Source organism: Aethalodelphis obliquidens, unplaced genomic scaffold (genome assembly GCF_003676395.1).
Source record: "Aethalodelphis obliquidens isolate GAN/ISIS:26980383/991018 unplaced genomic scaffold, ASM367639v1 scaffold2, whole genome shotgun sequence".
Taxonomy (NCBI): Eukaryota; Metazoa; Chordata; class Mammalia; order Artiodactyla; family Delphinidae; genus Aethalodelphis; species Aethalodelphis obliquidens.
In genome coordinates this window covers 56,082,844-56,105,491 of record NW_020837946.1, presented here as the reverse complement: position 1 = coordinate 56,105,491, position 22,648 = coordinate 56,082,844, and the positions used below count along the sequence as shown (strand labels likewise).

The window sequence follows — 22,648 nt, the reverse complement described above, 5'->3', positions numbered from 1 at the left end:
ATTTAGATGTAGGTCATTACTTAGGTGGGTCTCACCCACCATGGCACATTTGATCCCAGTTGTCGTGTTCTGCTCTAGCATGAGACTCTAATGCCTGAGCACTAGTTACTCTAGTTCTCAAAAGCTATGAATTTTGATATATAGCTCCTCATTATGAAAGCTTACCTCTTTAAGGCTTCACCCAGGTGAGTGCATAGCTCTGGGCTTTTCTTGTCAGCTTCGACCTGGAATATGGGATCTGCAGGCACTGACCTGGAAAGTCCCACACCTGCAGGTATCACTGCCTTTAGTGAGCTGGGACACTCTAGCCAGAGAACATGGAGTCACTTCGCCTTTCAAAGTAGGACGGGAGCCCCAACTTTTAAAGAGGCTATCCAGACAGGCGACAAAATGCTGTACTTCAAAGACAGGAAATCCCTTCAAATGTTAAATCGTAAGGACAGAAAATGACCTACATTCAGGAAAATGCGGAGCCAGGAATTCAACATCATGTTTGTTCCAGTTTAATGAAGCGTGTTTGGTGGATATTAACCGGTCCTGAGGATTCCTACTCTAAGTAGGCGGCATCCTTTGCCACCAGAAACCCACATTTTCAAGATCCTATTTTAAAAAGTCACTCGAGTTCACAGCAGATTGAAGTTACTGTGTAAAAACTCTCTCTGGGCCAGTTTTCACCCTTAAAATTAGTCTGGTTTAAAATTACAAATTACTCAGCATGTTTAAGAAACTCTATGAAAATGTTTTAACATCTTCCTAAACATCAAAACTAAGGGAAGGCATCAGCCTACGGCGCAGCCTTTGAAAATGAGCAGATGTATTGTTTCAAGTTTGACAGCCTGGAAGCTCCCCAGTGTCAAACCACAGGATTCCCCAATAGTTTTTCCCAGCTCAGAATGCAAAGTCTAGATGGATTTCTTGCCAACCCCCAAAGTACTTTGGGCTGTGGATCTAGCAGTTTGAATCATGTGAGTATAAGTACTAAATTCTTGCCCAATTCGCTCAGAATAAAAGGAGGGCCAGGGACAGCTGAAGGGGACAGAGATATGGGGAATGCTGTTTTCTCATGGCAGGGCCTCTGTCGTGCCCCCAGTACTCGGAAGAATTACTGAACAAATGTGCAAGCAGGAAGGAAACGGGTGGATGAAAGTCAGCCCCATCTCAGAACACAAAAGTTGTCCGTGTTTACATTTTCAAAATGCAAAAATCCAAAAAAGGTTGACATTTGGAAGTTCCTGGGGAACCAAAAAGCTTAACCTACATTCCACAGTTGTGTCATCTTAAGCCTCTCTGAGCAAGGAGGTCAAAGTTAACTCTCCTTCCCCGCTTACAAAACAAGTCAACTTATTTTGTATGTAGAGCTATAAACTGTGTGCAAGTTTCCTAAGTCGGGCACTCGGGATGAATTATGAATGGAATTAGCCAGCTTGACTTGGAATTTCCTCACTTTTACAGGTCTTTAAACAAGATTTTTATACATTCACATGTAATCAATGAGACCAACACATGAAATGATCCTTAACATAAAACACTGTTTTAGAGTGATTTTGCAGTTAAGGCAACTTAAATATGAACTTCTAATGTGGAAAAGGTAGTTTTTACGTGCTGGAAAACTGATGAGCTGGCCACAGTATTTCTGTCAGAAACTGAAATTAAGTTTATATTTTAAATGCTTGCTTTCTTTCATGAAGCCAATCTGCTTCTCATATCCTTAGCCTTAAAAATACATAAATTTGGTATCTGGTTATTGAGTTTTTAAGTTGCCGAGTAGAATAATTTAGTTATTCATAAATACAGAGCATAAGGAAATCCTTCCTGAGTGCAAAACTACCTTTAAAATGACCATCTAAATGAGTGAATGATACAAGTACACATCTTGATTTAATTTTGACTGTTAGCTATTTCTTATCTTAATATATATTTTTCTATATTAAACTTGTAATGTCTTAACATTTCCCTATAAACTGGCATGTCCAAATTGATTTCACTAACAGTTTGTGTAATATAAAAACTATGAGATCAGGATCAATGTCAAGTTTTGGAGAGAAAAATGAACTTGGATTGTTTTTTACTCCAAGGCACATGTTCAAATTTATCCCATATACATGTAAAAGAACATTAAAATATTTCTCAACTGTTCATGCAGAAAGTAAAACACAACACATTCCAATAATACTTTTATCATATAGATAATATAACAAAATACTTGGAACAGTTAAAAGAGAGGCACTCATTGAAGTACACATAAAAATTTCAAAGATTAAAAAGCAGTTGGAAAAAATACTTCTTAGTCACTTAAAATTTAATTACTTGCACATTTTAATGGTCTTGTATATTTTGGTAGTAAAATGTTTTTACAAACTTCTAGCCATTTCAAGTACCTCAAACATATAAAGAACCAGGAATATTCTTTTTTCTTCGTAATACATTCAAAAGTATCCACCATCTTGACAGAACTGTTATTATAGTAATAATTTTCTTATACCTGATTATAATATTTCTATAGAATGGAAAACTCTGATTTTTCTTTGGAAGGGGGGGATAGTGGGAGAACTCTTTTAAAACATGTTTTAATATTCATTTAAAATGTATTCATTCCCAAGTTTCTTTACAAAAACCTTTGATATTACAATTTTATCTAGATTACATTTATAGTTTTGGAATAAACCAAACTCCTTGAATAGAGTTGCGCTAACCTTGGTTAACGTTTTTTAAAAAATTACTGACAGCGATCATACATCTACCTGAAGAGAGTTAAAAATACTAATCCTGATGAAAATATTTTTATGAAAATATTTTTTCTGAAGGACAGATGAACTTCAATATGAAATGTGATCCCAGAACAAAATAATATAAGTATAAAGTTTCCTTTTGAATTTCATAAATCAACGAAGAAATCATGAAATTTTAAATACAAAACTTTCCGTCTGAACTCTTAAGAAAATCCTATGTAGTAAAATATTTGTTTCTATATTTGCTCCTTAAGCCTACTTGCCCTTCATTTTTCAAAGGAGCACTGACCAACCACATTCACAATTGCCCTCTGCAGGGAATGGCTCAAAGTCACCGCCATGTCATCTGTCCCTTCCCCGAGGCAGCCACGGTTGAGTCAAAAAGAAATTTTATTACTTATACCCATTCTTTTTAATTCTGTTTTTATTAGTTCTCAAAGTCTTTCATAGCAAATGTCAAATCATATTTAAATTGTTTTGCTTTTTAACTCCATGCTCCAGACCAGGCTATTTCAAATTCAATACTTTGCAAATGACAATAAACAGGGCTGTTTAAAAAACTGTTAAAGAACACTTTTTCCATATAACTTATGACAATCAAATGTAAAACATGGGGCTATAATTCCCACTATAAGTTAATTATAGCTATTTTAGGCTAGAAGTGTCAAGCGAATGTTGCTTATCAAAAGACCCTCGGGTCCTCCATTTGCCTTGGACATTACCTGGCCACATAAAAATCAAATGCTCTTGCCATCTGGAAAATTAAAAATACAAGGCATCCTCCTCCAAGTAACCCGCACAAGCCTCGACAGCAAACTAAAGCAGCTTAGGTGGTAACTTTAACTTACCTCTTCTGGGCTTTAGCAAGGGGTTACTGAAAAATATTTACTTCCTGGCAGAATGTAGCTCATTCTTAAATGAAGCTTAAAACCTTAGACATCCCTGAGGAAAACTGATGCCACGAAATATGTCACTGCCCATTTATTTCCTATTTCACTAACATAATTAATACACTCCTGACACTGACTCCTCAGATGGCAGCGTTTGCATCATTTTGGACTGCAAAACAAGACGTGGCCCGTTGGTTATCTCTAGCTAAAAAACACCCGTCTTTCATTGGGCACCGTCACCGACATCTTTCTCCCTCGAAGACAAATACTTTGCAGATCTCGTACCCTCCTTACAAACCTGCGCGGGGCTTTCGGGGGGAGGGGGAGGCAAGACTTTGGTGGGAGCTGCTTCTCTTCAGCAGAGCGAGGGCTGATTGCAAAGGCGCAGGCTGGGCGCTCGAGCAATTTCCTGCTGAGTCCAGATTCCCCTCGGAGCAGCGTGGAGAGGAAGTCGGACTTCTTTTCCAGGCGGAGCCTCCACGTTGGACTTGGGGAGCCTGCGGCCGTGGGCCCGGGGCCGGGTCCCTGCTGTAGGCCGGCGGCCCAGCGCAACCAGGAGGGTCGGGAAGAGGGCTCTCAGGAGCGGCGGGCCACGCTGGACTCCGGAGACGGGGCTGCGAGGGGAACTCGCTCCCAGCGCCGCGGACTCCAAGCCCGGCGATGCACTTGAACCGGCGGCGGGGCAGCCGCCTGCCGCGTTCCGAGCGCACCCGCGTCCCGGGCGGAGCCGGACGTGGGCCTCGCGCGCTCCTCGGCCTCGGTCGAGGGAGAGGCCAGGCCCGCGGCGCGGCGCGGCGCTGGGGGCCCCACCCGGTCCCCCGGGGTTAGCACCGCCGCGGGCAGCGCATCCCATGCCGGGACCTCGAGTCTGAAAGCAGAGACCGAGAGCCGCCTGCGGCAAAGCTCGGCTTACACTTCATTTTACGATTTGGAGTAAATGTCACAGGAGAGGGGGAAAGAAAGAAAGAAAAAAAACCCCTGTAAATTCGAGTTCGAGGGGGGCGAGGGCCCGGCTTGCGCGCGGCTCCGGGCGGCGCGGCGGCGCGGCGGCCGGGGGTGGAGTGCCCCGGCGGGGATTCCCGGTCTCGCAGCGCACCCTAGTGGCCGCCCTGCCCCTCGCCCGCTCCCCGCGACGCTCGCTGCGTCTCCCCGAGCTCATTAAAATCCGCAATATATTATTTCTCCCGAAGTATTGACAATGTGTGAGACTCCAGTAACCGCGGAGCTCTTGTCTGTAATCAGCGCATTTATTCACATTGAGGGAGAAGAATCCGAATTAAATCCCCGTGACCCAGATTGGGTTACAGTGTTATTTTCCCTGGATCCTCTTTTAAATCCACTCCACACCGCTTGTCCGTCTATTACATGCTAATTTAATTTTACTGTGGACGATATTTTCAGCATTTGCTGAGGACAGTAAATTTTGTAGTTTATGTTATTTCACTTTTTATGACTTTTTAACACTTAATAAAATTTTATTAGAGCACTTTTGTGTTTACAAGGCCACAAAACTCTTGGCAGGTTGTCAGAAGTCCTTTTTATTATGATCCTACTGATATACTGCGAGTAATGAAATAATCATGTCCAGAAATGTATCAAAGGCCAGAGGGATTATCCCACTTAATAGCTCCACAGATGCGCCCAGAAGAATGCGGACACGGGCAGGACTGGCTGAGAGGCGGCGGGAGGAAGGAGGCAGCCCCCGCGTCTGTCTTTACCATTTCGGTTGTTTGCCTAAGAGGCTACATGCGGGGTCATGTGACTTTCCGCGGTCTCAATTTAAAAAAAAAAAAATTATTCTATTGCAAAATGTGCTTTTCTTTTTATTCTCCTTGTGTGGGCATTTAAGGCTGTTCTAGTGGCAGTGGAGCTGGCTTTGCATATCCGTGTCACTTTCTTCTCATTTCTAAGTGTACTTTTGTGGCATTTAAGCAGCCGATGGTGACATTGGTGTTGATCGGTGCGACTTCTCCAGCCCACAACGAGAGAAGGCACGGGGAGAGCCCCAGGTGGGCTCGAGGTGTTTGAAGGAACTCCCCCTTCTGCCAAACAGCACCTTTTACTGTTGCTTTTTGTTTTGTTTCGCAAAACAGGGGAATAGTGCCTTGAGGACTCTGCTTTCTGCCTTGTACCAAAGAACCACAGTATGCTGCTTTTATTTTATGTTGATTTTTTGGGTAAGACTTGCTCTGAGGACAATACTGCAACTTCTTTTTTTTAAAGAACCATTTTCTTTTCTTTTAAATATATATATGTTCATTTAACACACTGGTGTTAAATTCATTCTTGCTGCAAAAGAAGGCCATTGTACTTCCTGACCCCAAAAGCAAGGTGGGTGGCTTTGCTTTATAATTACATATTCTGTCTCCAGCTTCATATTTCTCTTTCTCCGTTATTTGCTAAGTGGTGTGCCAAAGTGATCAAAGAGATGAAGAAGGGAATCATACATGGCGTGATTTTGAAATTACTGTTGCTGTATCCAGAGCACGTGTTCTTCTAAACTTTGACTTTGAGGGACTTTGGCAGTATTTTTCGCAAGTGTGTGTGTACGTGTGTGTTTCATGTTCCAACACGTCACGTTTGGATTTTGGAGTCTGTCATTGTTTAAAACAACCCCTGGGAAGCGTGCCCCTCTCTCTGGATTGCCTCTACCACACCCATGTGTGTACTCTTGGGTTCCAATGTGTATAAGGCTACTCACGAAGGCTCTTTGATTTCAACTTCAAGGGAGCAATTTTGTTCTTTGTATGTCATTTGCTAACCATGGGCAAAACTTAGTGCCTGGTCTAATAGTCTGCTGTGTGTACAGGATGGTCTAGGTTCTAAAAAGAGCATCTGAAGGCTAACACCCAACCGTTAAGAAAAATTTATGTCCTGAGACTATTTGGGCAGCCATTTTTCTCTTTTTACAGTGTTTTCCATTTGCAAATATGAGGCAGTTTTTCCTTTTGTTCAAATGATTTCTCTAACGTAGCTGAAGAACTCGGAAAGAAAGTGACCTTAGGCTGGAAGTAAACACTCTTCCTTCATCCTGGTTGTTATTGATGATTGGTATTCTTTGCCTTTTACCGCAAGAGACACAGACTGGACAGAGAAAAGGGTTCAGATTTTAGCATTCCAAATTTTAGAGCATTGTACTCAAGGGCATTTATGCCCAAGTGCAGGAATCAAGAAGAGCATATTAATTTTAATTCTGCTATAAAGTGACAGCTTGATTTTATAAGTAATTTCTGTCTAGGACAATTTAAATAATACTTCAAAGGCTGTAAAAGCCTTCAAGTTAGAAACCTGTTTTATTAGATTATGAAGTAAACCTCTGCTAAAGTAGGTATTTTTAATGCATCAAAGTGTGTTTGTAATTCTTTTTCAAAAGAGCGGGAGATTGCCTTCAATATGATAACTGATGACACACGGCTTGGTCAATGGAGGGCCTAACTAGTGTCCACAGGGATTGTACAGCCCCTTTTAAAGTATTCAGAGCTGAAAGGAAAGAGTAAAGCCTCAATCCTATCACCTAGGGAATCCATCTTTGAAAAGAGGAGTAAACGAACCAAGCCAGAGGCGTGAAATGGTCCCCTCATGTGACCAAATGCTGTCAGAAAGCAGAAAGGCGTGGGGTCAAGACCCTAGAACCACTTTGCTTGGGTCTGATTTCATTCTGCTGCGTATTCCCTGTGTGGCCTTGGACAAGTTATTTAACCTCCCTGTGCTTAGTTTCTTCATCTGTAAAATGGAACTAATGCTAGTACCTCCTTCCTAGCTTTGTTGAAGGGTTAAAAGAGTTAGTTTATGTGAAATGCTTAAAACAAACCCCGAATGCTACTTAAGCCCCAGGAAGACTGACGTATCCATCACCTAGTACACGCCTGGCATGTAGTAGACGTCAATGAATATTTGTTGAATGAGTGTTGACTGTTATTTCATTGACTGCCCTGGTTGCGCAGGTGTGACCCAGGGGGGCAGTAACTAAGGCAGTGTCAGCCTCATGTCTGCACTCGACTCTACTGAGAATGGACAGCACTCAGGAAAAAGTGTGTTCAACTGCGCTTTTCCTTTTTCTGTGGGTTTCTATATTGCCTCTTGATTAGCAATTGGGGTATAAAGTTTCTGAGGAAAGAGGGAGTTCAAATTTTGGGAGGGGGTCCCCATACTCAGCACAGTGCTTTGTATAGAAGTAACAGATAATTGATAAGATAATCTAATATAGGAACACATATCAAAGCACCCTGTATTATCATCTGTTAGTCAATAAACAGTACTTACAGGCACTGTGGTAAACTCTTTGATACATGATTTCACTTCATCCTCACACTGACCTTCATACAGGTAGTTATCATAATCCCTGTTCTACAGGTAAGAAATAGGAAGCTCCGAGAAGTTGAGTGACTTTCCCAAGGTCACACAGCTAGTAAATGACAGATCTGGAAGCTTAACCCAGGTCTGTGGGAATGTAAAGTTTACGCAGTTAGTCAACCACTGTTCCACGCTGCCTCCCAATCTGTTTGGTTTTATAGAACCCCTAATCAGTTTGGTCATTTATGATTATTGTGTAAACCGTCATGAAAATGGAAACGATGAAGGCTGGGACCCAGACCCGTTAGTCTTGAATCATCTGTGTCTTAGGCAGTGATTTGAATGCCTGCGGGGCTCAGGGGAGTGAGACACAGGCCTGCTTCCCAGGGCCTTGCCTACCTCAGTTCCTTCCACAGCTACAAGCAGATGTTTGAAAAGAGCCAGAGGAGAAGTCAGGGTTACTTTTTTTCCCCTTTGGAAAAATATGATTAAGCTGAATTTACCTGAAGTATTAAAACAACAGGTGAATGGAGTTGCGTGGTGGGCAATTAAAGACTAAAATAGCAGAGCTCAGACAAGTGGGTGGCAGAGCACTTTTTCCTTTTCATCAAAAGTTCTTTACGGGCTTTAAAGATATTCATTCTCCCGAGACAGTCGACAGGTGTCCTGACCATTTCAGGGAATAAAGAACAAACCGAGACAATAAGGAAAGCCTTGATCCACATACAAGGTTACTTAATGGCAAGCAGAGGGGAGTGCAGCAGTGTTCTGCTTTGACCACATGACTAATTCTGCACCCTTGAAACACATGTGTGTAGAACCCCAAAAGAGGTCATCAAAGAGCTCATGAGAGAGAGATGTTCTAGGGAATATTTAACACCCCCTTAGTAAAACTACATCCAAAGCTAGATTTCAAAAGTGGATGATGAAAAGATGAAAGCTGATAGCAGCTGCCTGGTAAACCCTCTACTTTTCTTGAGAAGAAACGGCTCAATCTTGGGTTGGTGAGATTCCACCACCACCAGAATGGTTAGAATTCATCTCTGACTCGTGACTTTATTGCTGGGAGAAGGCGAGGGAAAGTGAGAGGAAATGAGTTTCTCCAAGGGGCTCATGACTCTGCAGAGCCCAGGCTCCCTCCCTGCATGAACAGAGAGGCTGCAGGCTCATAAGCCCGGATTCACTGCTGGGTACTCAAGACCAAGCACTGACGGTGCCGGCAGGAGTTCTGGGTTGGGCAGTCCTCTGAGCATTCAACTCACCTTTCTAACTCGGGCTTCTCCTTTTTGAAAGAGAAAAGTAATCAGTATCTTAACTCACATGTATAGAGTTTTGGGAATTAAGGCTCTATTTAGAGTTGGTTTTGAACACTTCACTATGAAGTCTGAATACATTTTTAAAAAAATAGATGAGTACCGTATTGTGTCTTGCTGAATATTTGATAAGAACAAGGGAAAACTAAAAAAGCAACATCATCCGCTGAATTTAACCTCACTAACATAAAAATGTAGCACTATGGACAATAGAACTGAAGTTGGAAATCTCTGGAAAGAGAGAATTCATGATACTCGAGCCATTTGGCAGATATAATTTTAAGCCATCAAAACTTTTAAGAATCTTGAGTCATTTTCTTCAAATTTTCCTTGCCTTTCTGTATCTGTGAATTTGCCATGTTAAAGTTTATTGCTATAACCGAATGATAGTGCATCTTTTTTGAAAAGGTTTGAGTACTTTTGGATTATTTGATGGAAAGAAGTATACTTTTTCCTTCTTATGTATCTTTCAAACCAACTGCTCTGATATAAATAAAATCTTAAAAAACGTATCCTCCCTTTTTAAGCTAAGAGCAAACATTCTGCTCCCTAAAAATTATTTGACTGCTGAAAGCGTGTTGTGAACGAAATGGTTCTCAGCTCTAACCTAGTCAGCTAGCCTGCAGATCAGACCTTATTCCTAAAGTTTCAGAATTGAGAATGAATGCAACGATCAGCAATGCCAAAATGCAAAACCCAAGGCAACAAAGCAGTGAGCCCCGGCAGGCTGTGAGGACAGGAAGCTGCTGGAATCTGGTTGCTAGGAGACATTAGTCTTTCTTTCTCGGGCGGCAGGAAGGTGTCCTTGAGCATGGCTTCCCCTGTCGTTGGCTTTGGACAAGCCGTGAATCAGTCTGTCCTCGCTAGTGCCACCCTTCCAATAGGATCTACCAGCCCACGGTGCAGGTGACACGGAGGGGCAATGATGGGTGCTGTTCCCTCAGAAAGTTTCTCACACACGCCCTCCCTTTCTGATGCACTCTGTTGAAATCAGTAAGCGTTTCATATGTCTACTTTGGGTTATGAAGATATGGCAAAAGTAGATCCCTGTACGGTGCTTACACCTGTGAGAATTTTGCAACATAAAGTTACACAAAACAGCCTACAAGTGCTATAGGAAAAAAGAGGGATAGGATATTAGTTAACAGGAATAGAAAGAGATTTTCTAGGAGAGGGAACTGGAGCTGGGAGACTTGGTTAGGGAAGGATGGCTCTGGCAGGAGAACAGCAGGTTGACCTCGGAGAGCTCTCTCGGGGGTGGGAGCTGCGGAGGCCAGTGAACCTGGTCTTTCTTGCTCGCAGAAGCATCCGCAGCACTTAGGACAGTGCTTGGCAGAGGGTACGGCCTCAGTGTTCAAGCGCTGACTGTGTGCAGGAGAACGAAGGGGCTGGGACATGAGTGGTGGGAGCCTGGGGCTCACTGTTGGTGTTCCAGGGAAAAGCCCCTTGAAAGAATGTTAATGAAGAAGGCTGGTCTTACTGTATCAGAGTGTCTGCACCAGGAAGTGGTGAGAAATGAGGTTGGCCAGGGAAGGGGCAGCCCACTTACAAAGGATCTTCAAAACTCAACAGAGAATGGCTTAAAAAATTAGGGCCCTACTGGGAGATTCTGAGGCTGGTAGAGATGAGAGTTTTGTGGTTTACAAGTGCTCTTTCAAATGCATTATTTTTCAAATACGTGCAGTTTATTACATGCCAGTAACTCAGTGAAGCTATTGAAAATACATGACCTCATTAGCTGTTTGGTATTTGGGGAAATGCACCTGATCGTTATTTCATTTCACAGAGGAGGAAACTGAGAGGGGCCCAGAGAGGCTCATGGCTTGCCTGAGCTCAGATGTTTCAGAGGACAAGCCAAGACTTCTGGGTCTTCTGCCTCATCACACCTCATTTGCTCCTTTCTGGGAGCAGTTCTCTGCTGAGGGGCTTGGGACACAGCTGGCTTGTGTTGGGGGAAGCCAGCTGGGAGGTGATGACAAATGGCTGTTTATGAGGTGACCATGGTGCTGCTCCCGGGGATTGGAAAGGAAGGCAGGAGAGCAGGTTTCTCTCTCTCCTTCGCCCTGTGCTTCTCTAGCTTTGCCTTTCCTCCTCCATTCTCCCTCCCTCCCTGCCGGCGGCCCGGCCTCTGAGGACATTCCTGCTAAGCATCACGTATGTGGGCTCCGGGACTGCCACAGCGGCAGCTTTCGGGCAATACTGTACTGTCCAGGGAGGAAAGGGCAACCTCCCCCCAGCCCTGGTTTTATTGAGGTAGAATCGATATATAACATTGTCTGAGTTTAAGATATACAATATAATGCAAATTGCATGTTTGCAAAATTTGCATATTGCAAAACAATTACCACGGTAAGATTTGTTAACATTCGTCACCTCATGTAGTTCCAGTTTGTTTCCCTTGTGATAAGAACTTTTAAGATCTATGCTCTTAGCTACTTTCCAATATACAATACAGTATTGTTAAGTATAGTCACCATGCTGCACATTACATCCCTAGAATTTATGGATCTTAGAACTGCAGATTTGTGCCTTTTGACCACCTTCACCTAATTCCCCACCTACCACCTCCTGCCTCTGGTAGCCACAAATCTGCTCTCTGTGTCCATGAGTTTGCTGTTTTTTAGATTCCACATATAAGTGAGATCATACAGTTATCGTCTTTCTCTGACTTATTTCACACAGCATAATGCCCTCAAGAGCAACACCTTTTGGATCTGAAACATGACTTCTGTAGCACCTCTTGAAGAGGTCTGATGTAAAAGAGAACATGAAGGATGAGATTTGGATCTCGTCAAATATTAACTAACGTTTGGACTGCACTTGTGAGTGTTGCGTTTAAATATGCATTTAAAAAACCATCTTAATGGGATTCCAGACCTGGTTTCAAAAATATTCACCCAACTCTCACATGTGTGAGTGAAAATCATCTAGATTTTGACTTGAAAATATAATGGGCTCAAATATAAGCAATTAGACCATGGGAGAGAGGCCATCTAGTCCTGTGGGCTTTGGGGGCAGATGACTGAAGTTGGAATGGTAGTAAATTCTACCATTTACTAGGTGTTACTTAACCTCTTGGAGCCTCAGTTTCTTCATCTGTAAAATGGGAATAACGAGTCCTGTTTAACAGGTTTGCATGGCAATTAAATAACAAACTGAATATAAGGAATTGAGTGCAGTGCCAGCAATCACCTTGTGGGTGGTCGCCCCTGCTGTCACTATCATCATCAGCTCATCATCTTCATCAGCTGAGTTACCAAAAACACTCCTTCCTAGCCCGTGGCGTCAGAGAAAAGCAGCCTTGCTTCCTTTAGCTCTTGGACTCTCTCAAGGCTGAAGGTTATATTTATAATGCTACAATTTCAATCATTTTTACCCTTATACCTCCTTCGGCAGCCTTTTTTCCCCCTACCAACTTGCTTATCTAGATCTATTCAACAAATGACACTGAAGACCTTCTTAGTACATGTTTGTTGAGTGAATGTATGAAATGAATCACATCACATCCAGTGAGGACTCTTTTTTTGCGAAGGGTGGTGGTGGTGGTTGGTAAGTAGTGTTGATAAACAGGGGTGACTTGGTACAGGGGTTTCTGTGGGGTCAGGTCCTAGGCCTTCAACTCAGTCATTCAGAAATTCCTATTCATTATACTGCAAAGCAACCAGCTGGAAATGGAAAATTCAGTTAACTTGTTCTTTTATGGAAAACATCCAGGTTCGCAGGATTTTCTTCTCTGATGTCCTGTCCCCAGCCCTGCAGTGGCCTGGCTAGATTGACTCAGTGTTCCAACCAGCCTTACCTGAAGCTCCTGTGACACAGCTTCCAGCTCAATGCGTCTTCCAGCCCCAAAGCCCTCAGTCAGCTGCTTGGGAAAGAGCAGGCTTGACCATCTCCAGCCCCTCCATTGAGTCTTCCTGTTCTTTTTTGCATCATGAATATAGACAAGGTGTAGAAAGGCACTACTAAGCAACTGAATACAAGGCAAATGGGAATAGGATTTTTTGAAAAAGACAGCAAGGAGATCAAGAAATCTGCCTGAGTGAAAGATAGTTTGAAACCAGCAAGACATATCTTCTGGAGGGGTATTACACGAACACCTGGAAACAAGAGGTCTCTTCTTAATAATAGAGTCAAACAGAGATATCCCACCCTTTAGTCTTTTAGTCATACTTTGAAGGTAAAAAAAAAAATTTTTTTAATATTAGGCCTGTATTTTCCTCTATTACCAGAAGCACTTCTTCAGATTCTACCAAGAACACCAGTGTAATAGTCATCTTGAACAGGCTCTAAGATCCTGGCAACCTCACTTAACTTCAGCTGCACCATCACCTGAAACTCAGATTGCCGTGGCAGCACCCATTTTCAGGCTGATGCCAAAGCCAGTTACTGCCACTGGGTTTGTCTTGAGCCGTCTTACCTGGGACTCTGGCTTTACATTTCTTTGCAATGAGCTCAGCCCAAGGGTCTCATCCTAAAGGAATATCAGAGCTGTATCTGAGAAACACTTTTCTTTTAGACTCATTAGCCCACCCATCCAACCATCCATCCATCCATCCCACTTTTTAACAAATATTTTCACACAGACTATAGATTCCAAAATGTAGGTACCTTGTCTGTCTTCTCGACTACTTTATCTCCAAAACAGCCCCTGTCTGGTATAGCATAACCACTGAAAGAATGTTTGTTCAATAAATGATCAAACAGTTATCAAATGCCCACTACGTATTGGAACTGGGGCTATCGATATGACAAAACACAGTTCCAGCCTTCTTGGTATTCACAATTCTTTTCCAGCCTGACTTTGTACCTCATCAGAAAAATAGATTTCAAGGCTGCTAATGCTCTTTTTATATGTTTCGGGGAAAGGCGATAGCATGAGACGCTTCTCTGTTTGGAGAGCTACTGTGTGTGTCCACGTGAAGCCTGTCTGGGATGGAGACCCAGGACCCTGTCAGACTGGCAGTGCAGAAAGGGCCTCGGTGTTCTCGGCAGCTACTTTGAAAGACCTCTGGCTTTGACATTTTTATTGAGAAAGCTTAGACCTCAAAATGGGTTTGGACCCAGGAGCCCTAGAGAAGAACGTCACAAAAGGGAAATGTATTTGAAATATTAAGTCTAAACACGCTTGTAAACATTTCACGAAAGAGGAGTTTGCTTGAAAAGACATAACTTTCATTTACTCTAAGAGATGCTATGAACACTGCAAAACCATTCACGGCACTGAAAAATCCACCGATACTCACTAAAATAATAAATATGCTGAATATGGTTCTATTATTTTTGCAAATACTTAATACCATGAATTTAATTCAATTAATTAATTTAATTAAAAATTCAAACCGTTTTTACAAAATAAGACAATTTTACTGAGTTTTCCCCAGAATCCTTTATCCATATTCAGATTAGAATGGCTTGACATCCGTAGCGGCTTATGAATCACAAATGCATGTCAAATCTAGCTCTAAAAAAAAAGTATTTCAAGACAATACAATATGGAATCTGTGAAAATGAAGAAATATTTGTATCTAGGTAGGTTAAGAAATGTTATATAATCTACTAAGAGAATTTACTTATATCCCCCCTCTCCCATCCCAAACATAAATTTAAGGAACACAAATTTATGCCGGTTATTGCTTAAATGATAATTAAAATAAATTCCTATTCTCTTTGAATTGTAATGTGCTCTTTTAAGGTAGTCCTTAGCCAAATTAACCAAATTATTAGCCAAATTATTAAATCTCCATATTCCCTAAGTAATTTCTATTGGAATCCCTTTTGGCCCCATAATTGAAACATTTAAATACACTAAAGGCTTCAGTGAAGGATTAGCATTTGGCACTGGGTGTAAAAACATTTCCCATGGGGCCCTCAACCACTAACAAGCTTTTTGTTTGGGAAAGGGGGCGGGAACGGGGGGAGAGGGGAAGATAGGGGAGAAGTTGGCCAACTCTTGATATCTGAAATCTTGATCAGACACAGCATCGTTTTGGTTTGTGTTGATGATTTGTGGTATTGGTGTTTATCCATATATCATTCCCTGTTTGGATGAAGAGGACCCAAGACCATTTGCAGCCTTGATGGGTATTAGAGCAGCCTGGCCAGACATCTGGCTGTCAGTTATAATTGCATCCCTGCCCCTGAAGTTGTTGCTGGTTACTCCTGATTCCCTTTGAACGTACTAGTGATACACCAGTTTCAGGCCATTGATGTGATCGAGAGTCAATTCCTGGCTTTAGTCTAGTTGGAAACAAGATTTATGAAATGAGGAGGGGTATCCATTTTGCTGGAAGGGTGGCTGTTTTCGTCGGCATTGGGTTTAATGATACAGCGGTTTCCTCTGCACCCTGTACAACTCACTCTTTGGACATGGAGAGAAATAATGCATCAGAAAATTATTTTCATGGTGTTGCCATGTTTACTGTTTCCTGTTGTCTTTGCCTGAAAGTGTTTTTAACAAAAATTAGGGTTGAGCATAAAAGCGTTTGAGCCAGGGGATAAAAGGAGTTGTTATTATGTTTCCTTTCCAGGTTAATGTGTTTGCCTTTAATTTAAGTGCTATAGACTTAGGACAGGCTATGACACCAATTAAAAACATGAAACTTAATTTTTGGACTAGACAATCACATACTCTTTCTTCTGATATCTGGTTGAGGGTTACTGACATGACATTTATTTCTCAACCACAATCCTAAATTTATTGAATTGGCTTTATGTAAGGTACATGGGGCAACTAATATTAGTGCATGTAAAAGTCTAGCAACGTCTCCAAAATTGTAAAGCAGCTATTATAAAGGGAACATACCCTTCCTGGTGACTGTCAGCACAAGGTCAAGAATACATGCAAGCTGGTTCCATGAGCCCCAGACCTACTCATCTTGGTTGGAGGAAGATTTTAATTTAAGATCTAAATTTCAAAGCAAATCAATTGATTTTATCTCATAAAGTACAGCAGGGAAAAAAAATTTAACTAATAACTTCTCCTTAGCCTTAAATTTAAATTGCATTTTTCACAAGAGTTTTAGTATTTATTGAAAACCAACTGTAAATATTAATCACAACATACTACATTGCGAATCATTAAAAATATGAAAAGTAGCCTGCTGTATTTGGGTGACAATATGTTTAAATGATAAAACTGAATATTTGTGTTTAATTTCAATGCAAAAAATAATTAAAGGCACACAAATATAACGAGTGGGGTCAGCTTCCTCATCCTTTCACTTGGGCACCTTGTTTCACTCTAGCTAATGATCCTATGAAAAAAGTATTAGTGGTTTCAGTTCAGCCCCTGGTGGTCTATGTCACATATTACATAACCTGTTGGTGGGTCCTCCAGGGCTATAGTTTATTTATAGACAGTAGCTTTTTATAATTCTCTCTGTGGAGGGAGGAGGGGGGTTATGGAGAGAGAGGGTGTTCCATTTTAATCTACTTATTATGCACTTGAAAATAGTGGAAATATTTATAAAAAGAAGTCAAGTTAAATTCTGTAAGACATTTTGATGCGTTCAAATAAATTCTAACCTACAACTCTACACCAAGTGCGCAAGTCATTATGTTTGAAAGAAAAAAGTCACTCGTGACTTTGACTCCATGTGGAAAATTAACAAACACTGCAGTTTTTCTAACCATGAAAATCCTCATTTCCCATGTGCAGTTGGTTAGCTCCTCACCGCGTCCCCAAGGAGTCTATATGAGTCTGAAACACTGCAGAAAAATGAGAATTTCCACACTTTAATGCAGCCAAGGAAGCATTTTTAATGATTAAAAATAAGAACAGAAGTGAAAGAGGAAGGGATTCTGGGTCCTTGTTTTGTTCTGTTTTCTTCCTCCCATAAAGAAATGCGAGCCTGGGGTCTCCCAGGTGAGTAAAATGTGGGCCTGCTTTTAATTTTTACAGGACTTTTTTTTAAAAAAAGAAGGGAAAAAAACCCCAACTCTCTTAAATTTCCTCACTCTCAGTTGCACGCCGTGAATGCTAAAACGAAAGGAGGCGTCAGGGCCAAATTCACTGTACAGCTTTTGTGAGCTGTTAGAAGCAGTTCTCAGGAGCTGGACTTTTATTCAGGTTTGCTAAATAAGTGTGCATTTTTGACGAGTTCTTTCCATCCTTCAGTTGAATGTACACAGCCGATGCTTCCAGCATTTTACACACACACACACACACACACACACACGCACAAGCTTTACACACTTAAAGAAAATGAAAATCTTTAGCCCCTTAGTAGCAACATTTTAAAAAGCAGCTAGATATTTGGATCAGAGAGTAGAATACTTTCAAAGACGACTCCTGGGCATGTGTTAACTGTTTTCTGTGCCACCATTTCATTGTGTGAGAGCGAACAGCAAAATGGTGGTTCCAGCATTTTGTTGTATGAGGGCTTCTTTGCAGACAGCCTCCCATCTCGGCTCCCAGAACCAGTTCGCGTAGGAGAGAAAAGCCAGATTTCTCAGGCCCAGGGACGGATTCAATAAAGCCTACACACAGATCTTCCTCCACTCACTGCTTTGCAGATGCTCAAGGAAAATTTTAGATACATATGATACAGAGAGAGTAAATCCTGATTAAAATAAAGAATGCAACAGAAATGATATTTCAGTTAAACACCTAACTCCACGATGTTGGTAAATGCAGATGTTATGAATAGGCTGTCCAACGTCACAGTTCGTAATCTACCTTAAGGAAAGATCCAAGACAGTGTTAGCATAGAGAATGTGAATGTTTTACTTGTGAATAAATGATCTTTCCAGATCAAGGTTGAGGTCATTGGCAAATGAGCTTAGGTGAGCTCATTCCACAGTTATTTGCACATGCAAATCAGGCTTCTAAATTTTTCTTATCTTACTGCCTTTTGTTCATGAGAAGCTCTTTGATTAATTTCTTAAAATAAAAATATTAAAATAATTGAACAATGTAATAATTGAACTTTGCTACTAGTATTCATTTTGAACTAGCTCCTAAATAGAACCAAAGGTAAGATAGATTTTGACTTACCTTTCACTGGACCTCAAATCGAAGAGAGATAAATTTGACCGAGAGAAGAATCTGACATTGCCCCTTACTGCCTACGGCTGAATCACCACTCTCTTTTGTCTGAAGGAGAACATTTTCTTCTCTATGCGGTGTATATTTTTAAGACTGAAGAAAACAGAGGCTCACAGCATAGAGTATTTTTTTTGCCATTTGACTGAAGTTTCCAAACATTTGAGTTTATAAAAACGATGGTGCTACATAAAATAGACCTGCAGCAACACTGTTTATGGCACACACAACATTATTTTCTGTTTGGTGTGCAGAAATTGTAAATAGGAAAGTGCGTAAATCTATTAAATCTAATAGCAAGAGGACTCTTACGGCAAGGTTTGTTATACCAATGCCTGAGAAAGCTTTATTTTTTATCTGTGGGTGTTAAATTTTCATGCTTGCCACAATATGTTAACTCCGGAGCTATTTATCTGGTAGCATCTTGGAGAAAAAGGAAATGGACAGATGTCCATAAACAAATGGCTCCACCTGGTGGTAAAGAGAAGGTATGAACTGTTGATGAGGAGAATTAATGCTGTAAAGAGCAAACAAATGGAAGAGCAGCATCTACTCTGTGTATGTGTGTGTGTGTGTGTGTGTGTGTGTGTGTGTTTCTGTTAATAAATATATTTGAAGGAAGGATAATGACACAATTCCCCAAATTTGGATTTCAATGTTGATATAGCTTTCTAGCTATCATCATTTATTTCTTTCAAATTCGATCCTCCCAATACATTTACAAATTATTTGATTCTAAATGCATCCATGAGAACAGACATTAACATGTGACCCTGACAGATATGAAGCACAATAGAAGGCAAACTATCCGGATCATCTGATCGTCTTGCTTTTAAGTAAAATACCAACCAGCAGACAAATTTAAACAAAGAAAGCATTTGCTCCAACCCAAGGGTGTTCTGTGGGTAACTTTGTGGCTTACCTCATTAGGAAGGACTGGAGAGGATGTGGTGCAGAATTCAATCAGGGGAGGGAAGAAATAATTTCAAACATGTGACTAAGAAACAGAAAATTACTCATTTTAAAATGGCATTTGTGGCTGAAATGTTGAAGAATCTGAATCTACATATTGTGACTCTTCCACCTTTTCAAACTCTAAAATTAGACCAGGAATTACACATACCAAATGCTATGCAAAATGTAATAGAGGCACGCCGTTTATGGCTCTCGACGTAAGATGGAAATTAAATCTTCAGCCTCCAATAAAATTGTATTTCTGTAATAAAACTGCTGCACCTTGACACTAGACTACATTGAATCCCAAATTAAACACCCCATTTACTGTACTGTAACAAGCAAAAGAGTCTGCTACACTGAACAATATTACAGATAGAGAAAGGTATTATATTTTGCTTTACCATCTAGGTAGAGTCCACCCAAAACAGGCTCATTCCCCACCCCTTCTTTCTTAGAACACAATGTATTTTGATGAGGGAAAAATATAAGGTTTGTCTTTCATTGCTAAAATGTCTATTTCTTCCTTAAGTATACAAACCTGCATAGGTGGGTAGGTCTAAAAAAGTCCGTCAAGTAGGATATTTACTACAAAATGTCCTACTGCATTTCAAGGATAACTCGGTCCCATAAGCAGAAACAGCCGGTGTGCTAAGGGGTAGGTACATTTCTTTATGCATTGTATATAATGGAGGTGCTTTTCCCTAGAACGTCCATGCACCGTTTATTCCGTATCCACTTCTGCAGCGCACACGTGCTGCTACAGAATAAACGAAGGTTTTAAACTTAGGATCTGTTCTTACAGGTTGTGTATTTATCTCACGCAGTGTTGATTTAGAAGAATTAGACTGGATATTGTTTTAAGATGGTAGGTCGATCTTTTTTTCCCTCCAGGCTAACACGGCCGTCCGGCATTTGTGAAGGGGCTTTATGAGAAGTTAAAACCTACCGAGGGTGAGGAATAGAGAACGATGAATACTAATGTTGCTTCATCTTACCTGCTAAAGGGCAGGCGAGCAGGGCGGGATGCTGTGTGTGTCTCGGTGTCTCTACCATCCTCCGGCCGGCCCCCGCGGATCCCCCTCTAGTGGACGGAAGGGGAAATTGCCTCTCCTGGCGGCCTCCCTCCGTTGAATAAATACCTCCCCTCCCCCTCTCTCAGGAGATGGTGGATATTATTAACCTTCAAGCACGGTACAGCGAGATGAATGTTAATCGTGAAGGGATTTCTAATCAAGTTTAATGGTGTAGGACAGAAAGAAGTTGCGTTAGCAGTTTTAATCCTGCTAGAAATGCTAATTTTTACGTTTCGTATGATCGGTGAGGTTAATACGAAAACGGCAACAGCTATGTTTCCATTCGGAAGTTGTTGCCTGTAATTTTGAGGCAAGTATGGAGGAAAGGGACAGAGTCCTTAGTGCGAATGACTTGTCAAGAGGCTAATTTCTTGGGAGACATTAGAGATTTGAGGCTTGATATTAACTCAGTTCCAGAAAGGAGAATTCTCTGCTGGGAGAAAATCTCGAGTATGAGAAACCATGGGGAGAAGTTTTGGACCTGCGAACATCACGTGTCTACACAAAAGGATGCAGAGGTTACGGCGTTGAGTACTGACGTTTGGAGCACTTCCATCTTTTATGTTTCCCTCTATGGTTCATTGCCATTTTTGCCGACACGTAAAGGTAACTTTTTTTAAAGCAGGTATTTCACCCTGACTTAGGAAACAGAAAGAGCACTTAGGAGTACTAGATGTGCAGGGAGTCCCCATTTCTGTCGTCCTCACCTCTGTCTCTCTCATTGACTCGAGAGACATCACCTGTGCTCTCCTGTAAGGATGCCCTACTGTGCCCAGCGCCGATGCTCCCACTCCGGCAAAGCTGGCATCTCCTGTACCTCCGTGGTCTGTCCTGGTCCCTGGCTATTAGAGCTGCAGTTCTTGCAGTGCAGATATGCACATGGAAGTGAGGGCTTTAGATGTCATATAAGCACTATCTTCAGTGCATACTTTTACTTGACTTTGATTACCCTAAATTGTATGGCTCAAGCCTAAACTACTCTAGTACTGTTATAATGTCACCCACCAATAAACTGGAAAGCCTTTTGCTGCAGTGCAGTTTACCAGTTCAGTGTGGGCCTTGAACAGTTTCCTCATTTTCATAGTTTACATGTTTAGTCTAAGTTTAGAGAACATCTAAGTGATAAATACAAATGATCAAAAGATAATTCATGAAGGCTATGCACCTATGTGGACATGGTCCATTTTAACTGCGTTGTGCCAGCCTCCAATATGTGGCTATTGTCATCATTTATCATTTTAACAGACTCCTTAAAAAAGGATTCAATGTAGAGGAGATAAAAATGATTGCCTGGTGTGAACATAAGATGCAAAATCAGTGACCAACATTATTTTCCCATCAATAATGATAACTGTACTAATTAGTCCAGGCATCACACCTGTGCAAAAACCCTTATCCCTATTTTACAGATGAAGTAACTGAGACACCAAAGGTTAATTGCTCACCCAAAGCCATGCAGCAACTCTGTCAGTATCACGATTTAAATCTTCCACTCTTGCTTCCTTGGCAATAGAGCAATTACAACTGTCTTCAAAGGAGGGAAACTTATTGCTTTTATCACAGGACGTAGGCATTAATGAACAACGGCATAAAGAGGTTGCATATTATTTGTTTTAAAATTGTAGAATCTTTCTTGTATTAGTGGAGTTTTTACTGTGTTTTCTAGGTTGGAGTTACTTTAGTGTCTAAAATTCCACATTGTATACTTTTAGCAAAATCAATAGTCACCCATTCAAATGAGGAGATGGTAATTAGAGATGGGACAGACCCCCAACATATCCTTCGTTTGAAGATAGAGTAAATTCAGTGAGATCATCTACTTCTTTTCATTTTCTTTCTCAGAAGAATATGTGTTTTTTCCCTACCCAAATGTTTCAGTGAACATTGCAGCTGTGCAGCAAGAGGCAGTTTGGCATGCATATAGTCTGAGAACAATGTGGAGTATTTATCCCTTGGGATAAAAAAAAAAACCCAGCAACAACAAACTTGAAAACAGATGGTTCTGATACAGTCTGATAAGAATGTAAACAGGAAAATATCTTTGTTGACTTATTTCTTAGTAATCGGTAATAATTGTTATTGTCTGGAGATGAATTACAGTCTTGATTTCGCAAGCGTGGCCACCAACAGCCTCTGAAAAGTGAAACTAAATTTCTGATATTGATGAGGAATTATTGACTCCTGCTGAAGCCTCCTAATTAGCATTCTCCTTGATTGATATGTAAGAATGAAAACTTTAGAGAGGACCATTTCTGCATTCCTAATTGTTTCTTTTGTCATCATGTGATTTAGAGATATTAAAGCCCTTACGGTCTATCCATGAACAGGTATATTTGAAAAATAACTTAAA

At 41.2% G+C, this 22,648-nt stretch overlaps 1 long non-coding RNA gene across 1 annotated transcript; it reads left to right on the top strand.

The window, feature by feature from the left end:
- Positions 1–5,647: 5,647 nt before the first annotated feature.
- On the top strand, positions 5,648–22,224 carry LOC113624830 (uncharacterized). The gene is made up of 3 exons (XR_003434475.1): positions 5,648–5,950; positions 21,708–21,764; positions 21,965–22,224. It is a non-coding gene; the product is annotated as an uncharacterized LOC113624830 (long non-coding RNA).
- The last annotated feature ends 424 nt before the right edge of the window (positions 22,225–22,648 follow it).